The sequence below is a fragment of the Mustelus asterias genome, chromosome 19 (genome assembly GCF_964213995.1).
Source record: "Mustelus asterias chromosome 19, sMusAst1.hap1.1, whole genome shotgun sequence".
Classification (NCBI taxonomy): Eukaryota; Metazoa; Chordata; class Chondrichthyes; order Carcharhiniformes; family Triakidae; genus Mustelus; species Mustelus asterias.
Window position 1 is genome coordinate 76,965,891 of NC_135819.1, and position 14,952 is coordinate 76,980,842.

A 14,952-nucleotide genomic window follows, 5' to 3' on the forward strand; every position below is an offset into this window, starting at 1 on the left:
TCCAGAACTGTCAGACTCCGGCGCGAATAGGCCCCGCCCCCTGGGTTTTTAATGATATTCACGACTGGGACCTCTGCAGTGCAGAGAGTGCAGAGAGCGGGGAGATTCAGGTAAGAAGCTGAACTGTGAAAACAGTCGGGATCTCGAACAGTTTTTCCGCCAATTCAGTGTTTTTGGGAGAATCGCGGCCCTGGTGTTATTACCCAATCTAACCTACACCAGATCTACAGCAACATAACTGCCCCCTTCACTGGCATGGTGAGCCATGCAATTCAAGGGCAATTAGGGATGGGCAACAAATGCAGGCTTTGCCAGTAATTCCCCACATCTCACGAAAGAATGAAAGAAAATGTCTATTGTCCTGCTGTACACATCACTTTGTGATGTAAAGGAGGTTGTACAGCATCGCAGATGCAAATTTTCATAAGTCTTACACTGCCTACTGCATCAGGACGGTTTCAGTATCAATCCACAGGAACCAATCAATGTGGCAAAAGACTAACATCTCAATCCTGAAGGACCAGGGACATCCTGTGAGAAGCTTTTAATATAAAGGCAAAGGCTAAAGATATTTCCAAACTCCAGTCAGACTGATATCAAAGTTTTGAATCCAGATGTCTTTGGAAGGATTTCCATAAGGCTAAAATCATACTGAAACTCAGTCATGCAATAGACACAGGATTCTCTGAACAGTTACTTGCTATAGATATTCTTTCAATGATTATAGTTATGCCCATTAGTATTTTCACATAGTCCAGAAACATCAATACTGTTATAAAGATCAATGTCATTAATATTTATAAAATCATTTCAATGTACGAGTATGCTTCAGAAAATATAGATTCAGTTCTGAGTTGGGGATCGAGGTATTACCGATAGCAACACCACTGTTTGATTATATTGTCAAGGCTGAAATTTCTTATACCAGTAGGACCTCTCCACACAGCCAGAAAGCCCACCAATGCCTCTACTTTCTCAGAAGACTAAGGAAATTTGGCATGTCAGCTACGACTCTCACCAACTTTTACGGATGCGCCATAGAAAGCATTCTTTCTGGTTGTATCACAGCTTGGTATGGCTCCTGCTCCGCCCAAGACTGCAAGGAACTACAAAAGATTGTGAATGTAGCCCAATCCATCACGCAAACCAGCCTCCCATCCATTAACTCCGTCTACACTTCCCGCTGCCTCAGCAAAACAGCCAGCATAATCGAGGATCCCACGCACCCCAGACATTCTCTCTTCCAACTTCTTCCTTCGGGAAAAAGATACAAAAGTCTGAGGTCATGTACCAACTGACTCAAGAACAGCTTCTTCCCTGCTGCTGTCAGACTTTTGAATGGACTTACCTTACATTAAGTCGACCTTTCTCTACACCCTAGCTATGACTGTAATACTACATTCTGCACTCTCTCGTTTCCTTCTCTATGAATGGTATGTTTTGTCTGTATAGCACACAATGTTAATATATGTGACAATAATAAATCAAATCATATTTAAAAAAACCCAAGGATGGAATCGAACCCGGGTACCTGGCTCTGTGAGGCAGCAGTGCTAACCGCTGGGCCACCATGCCCCCACTATGGGGGAAAGCTTGGGGTTTAGATAGAAAGACGAGTGGGCTAGTCATCAGTTCTATCTTACCTGCAAATAGGCCAGTGGGGGGCCTGTAAAGTTTCCCCAGGATGTCGGTTATATAAGGAGAGGGTGATCTTTATATAATGAGATTATTCAAGCACCCTTTGGCTTTATGGCTTTGGCTTTATTTCCGCACACACAAGGACGGCCTCAACCGGGATATTGGGTTTATGTCACACTATTTCACATAAATATTTCTGCTTTTTTCCTCCTGAGTCTTTATCATGCGATCCTAGAATCAGAATTTATGTCACACTATTTGTAACTCCCACAGTTGCGTGGACCTGCAGAGTTTCACTGGCTGTCTTGTCTGGAGACAATACACATCTTTTTAGCCTGTCTTGATGCTCTCTCCACTCCCATTGTTTTGTTTCTTAAAGACTGGATTAGTTGTAAGTATTCGCATTCCAACCATTATTCATGTAAATTGAGTCTGTGTCTTATAAGTTCTGTTTGTGAACAGAATTCCCACTCACCTGAAGAAGGGGCTCAGAGCCTCGAAAGCTTGTGTGGCTTTTGCTACCAAATAAACCTGTTGGACTTTAACCTGGTGTTGTTAAACTTCTTACTGTGTTTACCCCAGTCCAACGCCGGCATCTCCACTTTATGGGATGGCACATTATAAATTGATAATCCTCTCCAATCCTCTGTTCATAAAGGATATAGGGAGATAAGAGCTTAAGAACAAGAGGTCACATTAACCATGATGCATTCAATGCAACAGAGCAAACAATGCAATGTCATGAAAGCAGAGTTTTCATTCCATGTTAGATAAGAACATACTGCCTTAATTATTTTAATAACTCATGTTGAGAAAGTAAACAGGCTTTAAAATTGGGTTCATTGTGACTGAAAGGGAATATTATAATCTCCAAGCGGGGAGGTTGGCCAAAATACAACTGAAGTCAATTTAAGATGGATATGCCACAAACTCCTTTAGAACAAGCCTGAGATAAATGAAAGACAGTAAGAAGTCTCACAACACCAGGTTAAAGTCCAACAGATTTATTTGGTAGCAAATACCATAAGCTTTCAGAGCACTGCTTCGAAGGAGCAGTGCTCCGAAAGCTTATGGTATTTGCTACCAAATAAATCTGTTGGACTTTAACCGGGTGTTGTGAGACTTCTTACTGTGTTTACCCCAGTCCAACGCCGGCATCTCCACATCATAAATGAAAGAAGCAGGCCAAGATGTCTGGGATGTGATATTCATCAGGACACAAATATTTTGGCCTAAGTTTTCCGGTCCCGCCCACCACCGGGGCAGTGGGAACTGGAAAATCCCACCCTTTATCACAGGTGTTAATCAAATGATGCATAGTCAAAGTATTTTTAAAATTAATTTGTGGGACATGGGCATCGCTGGCTGGCCAGCAATTATTGCCCATCCCTAGTTGCCTTTGAGAAGGTGGTGATGGACTGCCTTCTTAAATCGTTGCAGTCCATGTTCTGTGGGTTGACTCACAATGCTGTTAGGGAGGGAATTCCAGGATTTTGACCCAGCAACTGTGAAGGAACGGCAATATATTTCCAAGTCAGGATGGTGAGTGGCTTGGAGGGGAACTTGCAGATGGTGGGTGTACCCATGTATCTGCTGCCCTTGTCCTTCTAGATGGAAGTGGTCGTGGGTTTGGAAGGTGCTGTCGAAGGATCTTTGGTGAATTGCTGCAGTGCATTTTGTAGATAGTACACACTGCTGCGACTGAGCATCGGTGGCGGAGGGATTGAATGTTTGTAGATGTGATGCCAATCAAGGGCGCTGCTTTGTCCTGGATGGTGTCAAGCTTCTTGAGTGCTGTTGGAACTGCACCCATCCAGGCAAGTGGGGAGTATTCTATCACACTTGTGCTTGTAGATGGTGGATAGGCTCTGGGGAGTCAGGAGGTGAGTTACTTGCCGCAGTATTCCTAGCCTCTCACAAACTTGAAAGAGGTTTAAATAACTGTTTGTCCAGTTGTTCTTTTTTGATGCTGCATTGTGTCTTTCCATTGAGTAACAATCTTTTATTCAACGACTTTTGCTCCTGGGGATAAATGCTGGAAACGTTGCTTTTATCTTTAGTCGCCTTGAACTCTGTGGGATTGACCCAGAAATTGTATCCCCCACGTATGTCATCACATTGAGATGTCTGCAATAGCCTTGTTTCATCCCCAAGTCTGACAGATTATTAGACCACGCAAGGGGATATTTTTAGCTCCTATGGAATGATTCTGCCTTTTATTGTTTTTGGAATATTTGTACCATTGCTAACATGCTGCGTAATGCTGCTTCTGCATCATTACTTTGTCAATAAAAAATTTAGCCTGAAAAATTGGTCTGAACAATGGAATCGACCACTTATTGAAAAACACAAATTATTGCGGGAAGCATCCCACATGGCCTTTGGCACAATGCATCTTACGCAAGGGGCAATTAATGGTCCTCTATCATGCTATCTCATTCATGGCATGTAGAACAGTGTGGCTCAAGGGAATCTCAGTTCCGCTTGCAGGAAATATTCTGCTGCTGTGAACAAGTTGAAGAGGTGTTAAGAGAAAACACAAATACGAGCAGTCCAATCTTTCTGTTGTTGCCTGAAATTGACTGTGTGGAGAGAAGTTCTCCCTTAATAGCAGGGTCTGAGATGATTTTCTTTCTTTAAATAGAAACCCTAATGGAACTGGTAATGAGAATGAGTCAGGCACCCACAAAGCGTAGATAAAAGAATTGTAAATAGAATCATTCAGATCAGCACACGAACTTTAATCCACATTGTACTTTTTACTGGCATTGTGAAATGAAAGGGCTGTAGCAAAACCAGGTTCTGATTTTCTCCAATGTGTCAATTATATTATCGAAGTACTTGAACCATAGAGGACAGTAAAATTCCATCTTTAGTCTGTAGCTTGTGCTAAGTTAACTGCTGCCTCAAAGCTCCAGGGACCTGGGTCCAATTCCCAGCTTGGGTCACTGTCTGTGTGGAGTTTGCACATTCTCCCCGTGTCTATGTGGGTTTCCTCCGGTTGCTCCGGTTTCCTCCCACAGTCCAGGATAGGTTGATTGACCATGCTAAATTGACAGGAACTCAAATTGAATGAAGTCTGCCGTCCTTACCCAGCCTGGCCTACATGTAACTCCAGACCCACAGCAATGTGTTTGATTCTTAACTACCCTTTGAGATAGCCAAAGAAGCCATTCAATTCAAAGACAATGAGGGGAAGGGCAACAAATGTTGGCCCATGAAAGAATTAAAACAAAATAAACCAGCCATATCAATCATGGAAACATTAAAGTAACCTTGGATTAGCAGAATATTGAACATGATCCATAATCCAATCATTCATAGCAGGACAACTTGAGATGTAGAATTCTTGTGCTTTGATATCCTTTTATTTTTTGTTCTGTGCCAAGCCATGTTACATATTTCTAGGTTAGTTTTAGTACGGAGATGGGCTTGATCCAACATGGCTTCGGTTTCAACACAAACTGTGCAGTGTAATCTATCCAGTATGCACTTTGGACCCAGGAGATGATCTCATATTACACTGAGAGGGAGCAGCTGGTGCAAGGAGAATTTTAAAGACTTATTAGACTCCATTTTCAATCTTTTTCACAGTTGGGATCACTGCACCTTCGCATTTGAATGGCAGTGGCTGCCAAACTAGCAAGCACAGAGTTCAGATTACCATGCGCGTAGGGTGACATATGAGCTGTCAGTATAACTCAGATAAGAAAGACAGAAAGAAAGAGAGAAAGAGAGAAAGAAAGAGAGAAAGTGAGAAGGAGAGAAAGCAAGAGGGAGAGAAGGCGAGAAGGAGAGAAAGACAGAAAGAAAGAAAGCGAGAAGGAGAGAAAGACAGAAAGAAAGAAAGCGAGAAGGAGTGAAAGACAGAAAGAAAGAAAGCAAAAAGGAGAGAAAGAAAGAAAGAAGGAGAGAAAGAAAGAAAGAAAAAAAAGAGGGGGGAGGGAGGAAGGAAAAAAGGAAGCAAGCAAGCAAGGAGGGAAGGAAGGAAGGAAAGAAAGGAAAGCAATAAGGAAAAAAAAGGAAAGAAAGAAGGCTGTATTTATATGATGCTGTTCATGATTTCATAATGTCTCAAACCGCCTTTCAGCCAATGAGGTATTTTTGCAATGTAGTTTTTATCATACACTGGGAACAAATCGACCAATTTGTGCACAGCAAGCTCCCACAAACAGAAATATGATAAATGACGAGATAATATGTACCAGTGATCTTGGTTGAGGGAGAAATATTGGCCTGGACACGGGGAGAGCTTCTCAGTTCTTTTGCACAGTGCCTGGGATCTGTTTTCACCCATCCGAGAGGGCAGACGGCCCGATCTAATAAACAGCATAACACTCACTTGAGTACCTGCCGAGATTCTGCGCCATCAGAATGGATCTTGAACACCGAGCCTTCGGAGCTGGAGACCACAGCGCTAACACTGAGCCACAGTTGACACCCGCAAGCAAACTCGGGTAGTTAACAGTAATAAAGGTGCACACATACACACACCCGCAGGTGTTTCACATCAAAAACAGGCCTGATAGCCTTGGAAAATTTGAATGAACATTAAGGAATGTGGCCCAGTGTGGCACAATAAATCACCTCCCAACCTGCAGTGCTTGTAGTAATTAAGAAAGTGATTTGGAAGGCCTAGCAGCATACCAATAGCAGACCCATCTACTGGTATTATTTGTAGTCACAGACAGTGTGTCATTTTCCATTAGATTGCACATTCACTGTAGTAACAAGAGTTCAGGCGAGTAATAATCTACTATGATAAACTAACCAGAGGGGCCAATAAGTTAATGGAGTGCTGCCCACTGTCATTGAGCTCTGTCATGGCTCATTAGACTTCCAAGGAGGTATTCAAGACCGTGTAATTGCTGTTTATAGAGACAGAGGACCTGTTGTGCATGAGATGAAGGCTGGCCTGATGCAGAAATAATTAACAGTTTGAGCTTTCTCAGTACAGTGAAGCACACAGGCCATCTTTGTGCTTGCATGAGTTTTGGACTATTACTTCTTTACTGAATCCTACATTAACAACACACAACAGATTTCTGGTCATGCATTCAGCGACTGTACAATGGACTCAGCAGCACCAAACTGCAAACCTTTTGATAATTTTAAAAAATGTATATTTCAAGGCCGCTGAATCTTTGACCAGCTGATACTTATTTTTTTCCTTTTTGAGTCATTTTCTAACTGCCTGATGCAACTCTACATAGTTTTCCTGCATTATAACCAATAAGCTATCTAGAACACTGCTTACATCTCAAAATTGCCCAATGATACTTGTTAGTTAACGGTCATTTTGGACAAAAAAAGTACTACGCCATCCCCAATGCAGGGGGGTGAGGGAGTGGGGGGTGGTGGTGGTGGTGATGGGGGAGATGGGGGTGGGGGGATGAGGGTATCATCACTCCAAAATGTGCTTGTATCCTTACTCTGTAGAAATGTCCCTGCACCAAGTTCACGGAAGAGACACAGCATCTATCCTTTTTTTTTAACACTGTGAGGAGCGTTTATTCATTTTCTGATAGGCACCCTTTATACCTAGCTGTGTCAGCAAACATCATTCTTACCCCTCTCTTCAGTTCCAACATTGACCAACTCAAATGGTTAGCACTGCTGCCTCACAGTGCCAGGGACCCGGATTCGATTCCCGTGTTGGATCACTGTCTGTGCGGAGTTTGCACATTTTCCCCGTGTCTGTGTGGGTTTCCTCCAGGTGCTCCGGTTTCCTCCCACAGTCTGAAAGACGTGCTGGTTAGGGTGCATTGGCCCGAACAGGTGCTGGAGTGTGGCGACTGGGGGAATTTCACAGTAACCTTAATGTAAGCCTTACTTGTGACTAATAAATGAACTTTTATTTTCTGAAGCGACTTTCTTGAGGGACTTTGAAAGCTTTTACGTAGTGCTGTGCTCAACTACAAATCCACAGCTGTGAGGTCAGAAACCAAGAGAAAAAGATGTGGGCTGAAGCCCTATCACCTCGACCGCCCCGGAATCAGGGTGGGCGAGGTTTCCAGAACAGAAATCTCTGTTGGCCTCGGGCGGGATTTTACGATCTTGCCCGAGTGAGGCCATAAAATCTTGCCCGTGGTTCCAATTTGAATGATTCAGGAAATTCTCTGGTGAAAGAGCATCCTATTCATAGAATCTTAGAAACCCTACAGTACAGAAGGAGGCTATTCGGCCCATCGAGCCTGCGCCAACCACAACCTCACCCAGGCCCTATCCCCGTAATCCCATGTATTTACCCCGCTGATCCCTCTAACCTACGCATCCCAGGACATTAAGGGGCAGTTTAATACAGCCAATCAACCTAACCTGTACTTCTTTGGACTGTGGGAGGAAACCAGAGCACCCGGAGGAAACCCACGCAGACACGGGGAGAACATGCAAACTCCACACAGACAGTGACCCAAGCCGGGAATCAAACCCAGATCCCTGGCGCTGTGAGATAACAGTGATAACCACTGTGCCGCCCCAATTGTGGTATAAAAACAGAAAACCCTGAAAAATCTCAACAGGAATGGCAGCATTTGTGGAGAGAAAAATAGAGTTAAAGTTTTGAGTTCGTCCAACTCTTCTTCAAGATGTGCCATACACACCCAAAACATTAATTCTGTTTCTCTCTCCATAGGCGCTGCCAGACCTGCTGAGGTTTTCTCTGTATTTTCTGTTGTTATTTCAGATTTCTAACATCCGCAATATTTCACTTTGTTATCCTATTTTGGGCCAGAATTCTCCAGTCTCGCACGCCCACGACTGCTGCCAGCAAGAGTGGAGAATTTGGCACTCAGCCAAATCTCTGTTCACAGCAGCGGGACTGGAGAATCCCAGCCGTGGGCAAGGTCGGAGAATTCTGGTCGTGGTATTTTGCCTTTGTTCCATTTTGCACATTTGATGGGATTTCAACTGCCATAAATGTTTCATGGAACACTTTTTGATTTGATTTGATTTGATTTGATTTATTATGGTCACATGTACTAGTATACAGTGAAAAGTATTGTTTCTTGCGTGCTATACAAAGCATACTGTTCATAGAGAAGTAAAGGAAAGGGTGCAATTAGTAGTGTTACAGTCATAACTAGGGTGTAGAGAAAGATCAACTTAATATAAGGTCGGTCCATTCAAAATTCTGATGGCCGCAGGGAAGAAGCTGTTCTTGAGTCGGTTGATACGTAACCTCAGACTTTTGTATCTTTTTCCCGACGGAAGAAGGTGGAAGAGAGAATGTCCGGTGTGTAAGGTCCTTGATTATGTTGGCTGCTTTTCTGAGACAGCGGGAAGTGTGGACAGTGCCACTGGATGGGAGGCTGGTTTGCGTGATGGATTGGGCTACATTCACGACCCTTTGTAGTTTCTTGCGGTCTTGGTCAGAGCAGGAGCCACACCAAGCTGTGATACATCTGGAAAGAATGGTTCAAGTTTCACTGGATAATTCCCAAGCAGAAATGCCAGGAAAAGAATCCTGAATTTCTAAAGCAGTTTTGATATCTTGGAGGATAGATCATCCCGGAATCAATCGATCAGTGATGCCTTCTGATGCTTCTTTAAAGACAGTTTAAGTTGTTATCTTTGTAGTGATATACATTCCTGAGAGTAAGCTCCAAATGAGAATTCCCTCCAATAATGAAAGAGCAGGGGCCCAGAGTTGGCAATAAGAATAATGTGAGGCTGTCAGCACTCACGATTATAAATGCAACAGCAGCATCTGAAGCATGTAGGTGTGCAGTTAACTGGGGGAAGCCAGAGGTTGTCAGATATATCCCATTCCTCCACAACTGATGTAGTCCTCAATGACAGATTCACCATTGAAATGACTGCATCAGTGTGGAATTGCTGTAGAATCATAGAATCTCCACAGTACAGAAGGAGGCCATTTGGCCCATGGAGCCTGCACCGAGCACAATCCCAGCCAGGCCCTATTCCCGTAACCCCACACATTTTCCCTGCTAATAACCCCTGACACTGGGGTCAATTTAGCATGGCCAATCAACCTAACCCACACATCTTTGGAAGAAACCAGAGCACCCGGAAGGAATCCAAGCCAGCCACGGGGAGAAAGTGCAAACTCCACACAGACAGTGACCCGAGGCTGGAATTGAACCCAGGTCCCTGGCGCTGTGAGGCAGCAGTGCTAACCACTGTGCCACCACTGTACTTATCCCCTAGGTCCACACTAATAATGGGTTAGGCCTGGCCCTTTCAGCAGTAAGTGAGTTTTAATGGTAAAATCAGTTATAATTACTGCTGAACAATCCCTCTATCCTTGAAAAATTAATTTTATAAGTATGGAGTGTCATTCCCTCAGATGGAAAGTAATATTGGAGATTTTTTTGGAAAAAAAGGTACATACAGTTTTCATTTTCTGCCCCTTTATTAAATCTCTCTTCCTTTACCTGTCTCGATTTCCCAAGTATCATTTTGCCTCCTCAACATCATTTAAACTTAAGTAATAGTTCCTGCTTTGGACTTTCCATGGCTCAGTGAGAATATTTCAATCCGATTGCTTGAAGAGCCGTGATATCCTTTGGCCTGGTCACAGTCACCGCAGATCCCCTGTCGAGGGTTCAGGCTGGTATGGCAGCTTAATTTGAGGAAACTGCCACTGACAACACTGAGAAAAGTTTCTGGGCAGTTGTCAGTGAGGTTCCTTCACTATTGAGAGCAAAGTCTGATCCCATATGGCATTTTCAGACCAGTTTATTTGGGCCCTAAGGATCAAAAAGTGAATTGAGCTCAGATTTAAGAAGAGATGAATAAGCTGGATTTGGGGTGCGGCTTTGAAGCACCTTCCTCAGGGTATTAACCAGATGTCCTGACAGATAGCCAGCTAACCAGGGTAGAAACCATGATGCAGTAGATTGTACATGATCTGGGAAGGTACAGAGTTTGTTGAGGCAAAGGGCATTTTCCTATTCCATACTACTTTGTGTTTTTAGGCTGTATCAGGATCATAGTTAATTAGTGTGTACAAACCTTTCAACCCAGAAGGAGAGGAAATGTTATAGCATTCAGAAATAAGCTTATGTCTGTACTCGCATGCCCCAAACTTCACCACCAAATTCCTCCCCCTTCTGGTTCTCCCCTTAACTACATGAAAAATACACATATAGAGACAGCTCTATTTGCACAAGTATGTAATGTAAGTCCTTGCCCAAAGACATTCCCTCTGATTTGGTATTTCGTTCCTCCACAGGGGAGAGGTCAAACACTGACTGGAATTCCACTTTTGATGTTGCTTTCCAAAGTGTGGTTCAGAGTTTCAACACTGCCTTCAATCCATTCTCATAGACATAACTTTACTTAATGTTGTTTTTTTTTGTTAATGTGTAGTGTGCATCCATTGTGGATAATGTGATGACATGCAGTACGTCGACTTATTGACCAGATGACAATCGTTCAAAGTTCATCAACAATTGATCACTAGTAATAAATCATCAGTGTTTAGAAGCTGGAGATGTTGTCCGATGCTGTAGGGCACACTTTCTCTTATCTCCGTAATGCACAATGTTGCATTATTTTTCTCAGAGTAATATACTAGCCTTTTAGCATCAATCATGTTTACACAGAGGTTCAACATGCTAAAGAACCAATAGCCAATAACTGGTCCCTGATAGAAACAAATCCACAGCCACTCCATTCCCTGAAACCAGTCTTTCCCCTCTTCACTGTCTAAGACCATTGCCGGAATTTTACTGGCACGCCCACCCCGAAATCGAGGTGGGCGAGGCTTGCAGAATGGCATTCTCCGTTGGCCTCGGGCGGGCGAGGCAGTTAAATTCCAGCACATAAGACCATAAGATGTATGAGCAGAAGTAGGCCATTCAGCCCATCGAGTCTACTCCACCATTCAATGAGATCATGACTGATCTAAAATGATAATCCTCAACTTCACTTTCCTGCCTTATCCCCTAACCCTTGACTCCCTTGACTGATTACCTCAGCCTTCAACAAGAGCCTCTACAGCCCTCTGCGGTAATGAATTCCACAGATTCACTACCCTCAGTGAAGAAATTCCTTCCTCGTCTCTGTTTTAAATGGGAGAATCTTTACTCTGAGATTATGTCCTCTGGTCCAAGACTCTCTCACAAGGGGAAACAACCTCTCAGCATCTAACCTTGTGTAAACAAGATAGACAATCTGTAAAAAATACTTTATCAATAACTGGTGCAAAAGTGTTACAAAACGATTCATTGATTAAAAAAACTGTATCTTTGTCTCAGGATTCCGAAGTACATTTGCAGAACATGCATAGGACACATTCACAAATCAGTATTGGATAGTACACCAACGTACAGGACACAAACTGCTCTCTGGTGGCAGTGGACGTTACTGAACTGAGACAAATAGAAATACCATATCACCCTGGCAATATTACATGTTCAGGTTGCAGGGGTAGCAAAAGCAAGGGTGACCCTAGAGAAGGATCGGGAATCAGTGTGTGTTCATTGCCCATCTCCCCCCAACCCCTTCACTCCCCCGCCCCTCCCCCCCCGCCCTCCCCCCCCCCCCCTCCCCCCCCCCCCCCCCCCCCCCCCGCCCCCATGCCTCACCTCTTTTAAAACCAGGGAATGATAAGTGATTATGTTTCCAGTAATCCAGAGGCCCAGAATAATGATCAGAAGACATGAGTCCAAATTCCATTACAGCAACTAGGTAATTTTAAATTCAGTTAATAAATAAATCTGGAATAAAAAGTTTGCGATGGTGACGATGTAACTGCTGGATTGTTGTAAAAATGCATCTGCTTCACTGACGTCCTTCAGGGACGAAAGTCTACTCTTACATCTTTTTATTCTTTCATGCGATTTGGGCATTTAGGCCAGCATTTATTACCCATCCCTAATTGCCCTTGATCTGGCATCTATGTAATTTGAGAGCCACAGACATCTGGTTGACTCTAAGCTGCCCACTGAAATGAGCTATCGGGTTAGGCAGTTAAGGGCAATTAGTAATGGGCAATAAATGTTGGCTTTGCCAGTGATGCCCTCATCCTGTGAATGAAAATACTTTTTACAGAATGGATTGATTACAAGTTTAAATGAATTTTTAACACTTTAATGTCCCGCCCAAACCAAACCCACCTATTCTTGTGAGTTAAAATTAACCTCCATTGATTCTATGAATTGGGGTAACACACCTGGGAGATGGCACAGTGGCACAGTGGTTAGCACTGCTTCCTCACAGTTCCAGGGACCTGGGTTTGATTCCCGGCTTGGGTCACTGTCTGTGTAGAGTCTGCACATTCTCCCCGTGTCTGCATGGGTTTCCTCCGGGTGCTCCGGTTTCCTCCCACAGTCCAAAGATGTACGGGTTAGGTTGATTGGCCATGCTAAATTGCCCCTTAGTGTCTCGGGATGCATGGTTTAGGGGGATTAGCGGGATAAATATGTGGGATTAAGGGGATAGGGCCTGGGTGAGATTGTTGTCGGTGCAGACTCGATGGGCCAAATGGTCTCCTTCTGCACTGTAGACATTCTATGAGTCTATGAATTGGAAATAATTCCTGAACATGTAAATTGCCATGTTGCTGGATTGAATCTTTTATAAGTTTAGATAAGAATGATAAGTGTCATAAAAGAAGCTAATTTGCGCTTACGCATGCGTAATATGCCACCCAAAGCCTTGCCATCTAAGCCCGACTCTCACAACCCTGTAGAAGCTTGTGTAACATGTGGTTTCAGTGCACAGACCACACAAAGGTTAAAAAAACAAGATTCCTTTATTCCACCAGCATCAAAGCTGTATAAACTCTCAAGGGAAAGCTTAACTTCAAGAAACACACTATTTACAGATAAGATTCACGGTCGATGCGCCAGGTCTCTGCCCTATTCAAGACCTGGGCTCCTCACCATGTTTGAACTGCTGCTCCAACTCCTGGCTGTAATCCCACTCTCCTCCAACTCCATGAAGCTCCTCAGACTCGGTGGGTGGTACCTTCAATCTGACCAGGTCTTCAATTCCCCATTCCTTGCTCTTTCGCCATCGTAAGGAGTCTAACAACACCAGGTTAAAGTCCAACAGGTTTATTTGGTAGCAAACGCCACTAGCTTTCGGAACGCTGCTCCTTCATCAGATGGAGTGGAAATCTGCTCTCAAACAGTGCACAGAGACACAAAATCAAGTTACAGAATACTGATTAGAATGCGAATCTCTACAGCCAACCAGGTCTTAAAGATACAGACAATGTGAGTGGAGGGAGCATTAAGCATAGGTTAAAGAGATGTATATTGTCTCCAGACAGGACAGCCAGTGAGATTCTGCAAGTCCAGCCGGCAAGCTGTGGGGGTTACTGATAGTGTGACATAAACCCAACATCCCGGTTTAGGCTGTCCTCATGTGTGCGGAACTTGGCTATCAGTTTCTGCTCAGCGACTCTGCGCTGTCGTGTGTTGTGAAGGCCGCCTTGGAGAACGCTTACCCGAAGATCAGAGGCTGAATGCCCGTGACCGCTGAAGTGCTCCCCCACAGGAAGAGAACAGTCTTGCCTGGTGATTGTCTAGTGGTGTTCATTCATTCGTTGTCGTAGTGTCTGCATGGTTTCTCCAATGTACCATGCCTTGGGACATTGGGTACACTGGGGAAACCATGCAGACGCTATGACAACGGATGAATGACCACCACTCGACAATCACCAGGCAAGACTGTTCTCTTCCTGTGGGGGAGCACTTCAGCGGTCACGGGCATTCAGCCTCTGATCTTCGGGTAAGCATTCTCCAAGGCGGCCTTCACAACACACGACAGTGCAGAGTCGCTGAGCAGAAACTGATAGCCAAGTTCCGCACACATGAGGACGGCCTAAACCGGGATGTTGGATTTATGTCACACTATCAGTAACCCCCGCAGCTTGCCTGCTGGACTTGCAGAATCTCACTGGCTGTCCTGTCTGGAGACAATACACATCTCTTTTAACCTGTGCCTAATGCTCCCTCCACTCACATTGTCTGTATCTTTAAGACCTGGTTGGCATTAGAGATTCGCATTCTAATCAGTATTCTGTCACTTGATTTTGTGTCTCTGTGCCCTGTTTGAGAGCAGATTTCCACTCCGTCTGACGAAGGAGCAGCGCTCCGAAAGCGAGTGGCGTTTGCTACCAAGTAAACCTGTTGGACTTTAACCTGGTGTTGTTAGACTCCTTACTGTGTTTACCCGAGTCCAACGCCGGCATTTCCACATCATCTTTAGCCATCCTCAGGAGCTTTAAGCTTCCCTATTCATGATATAGCCTCCTGCAACACTGCCACTCACCAGCCTTAGATTTGACTTTGCTGCTTTCTCCCTCACCTCATGGCACCCTTTCCTTTTTTTATTCAT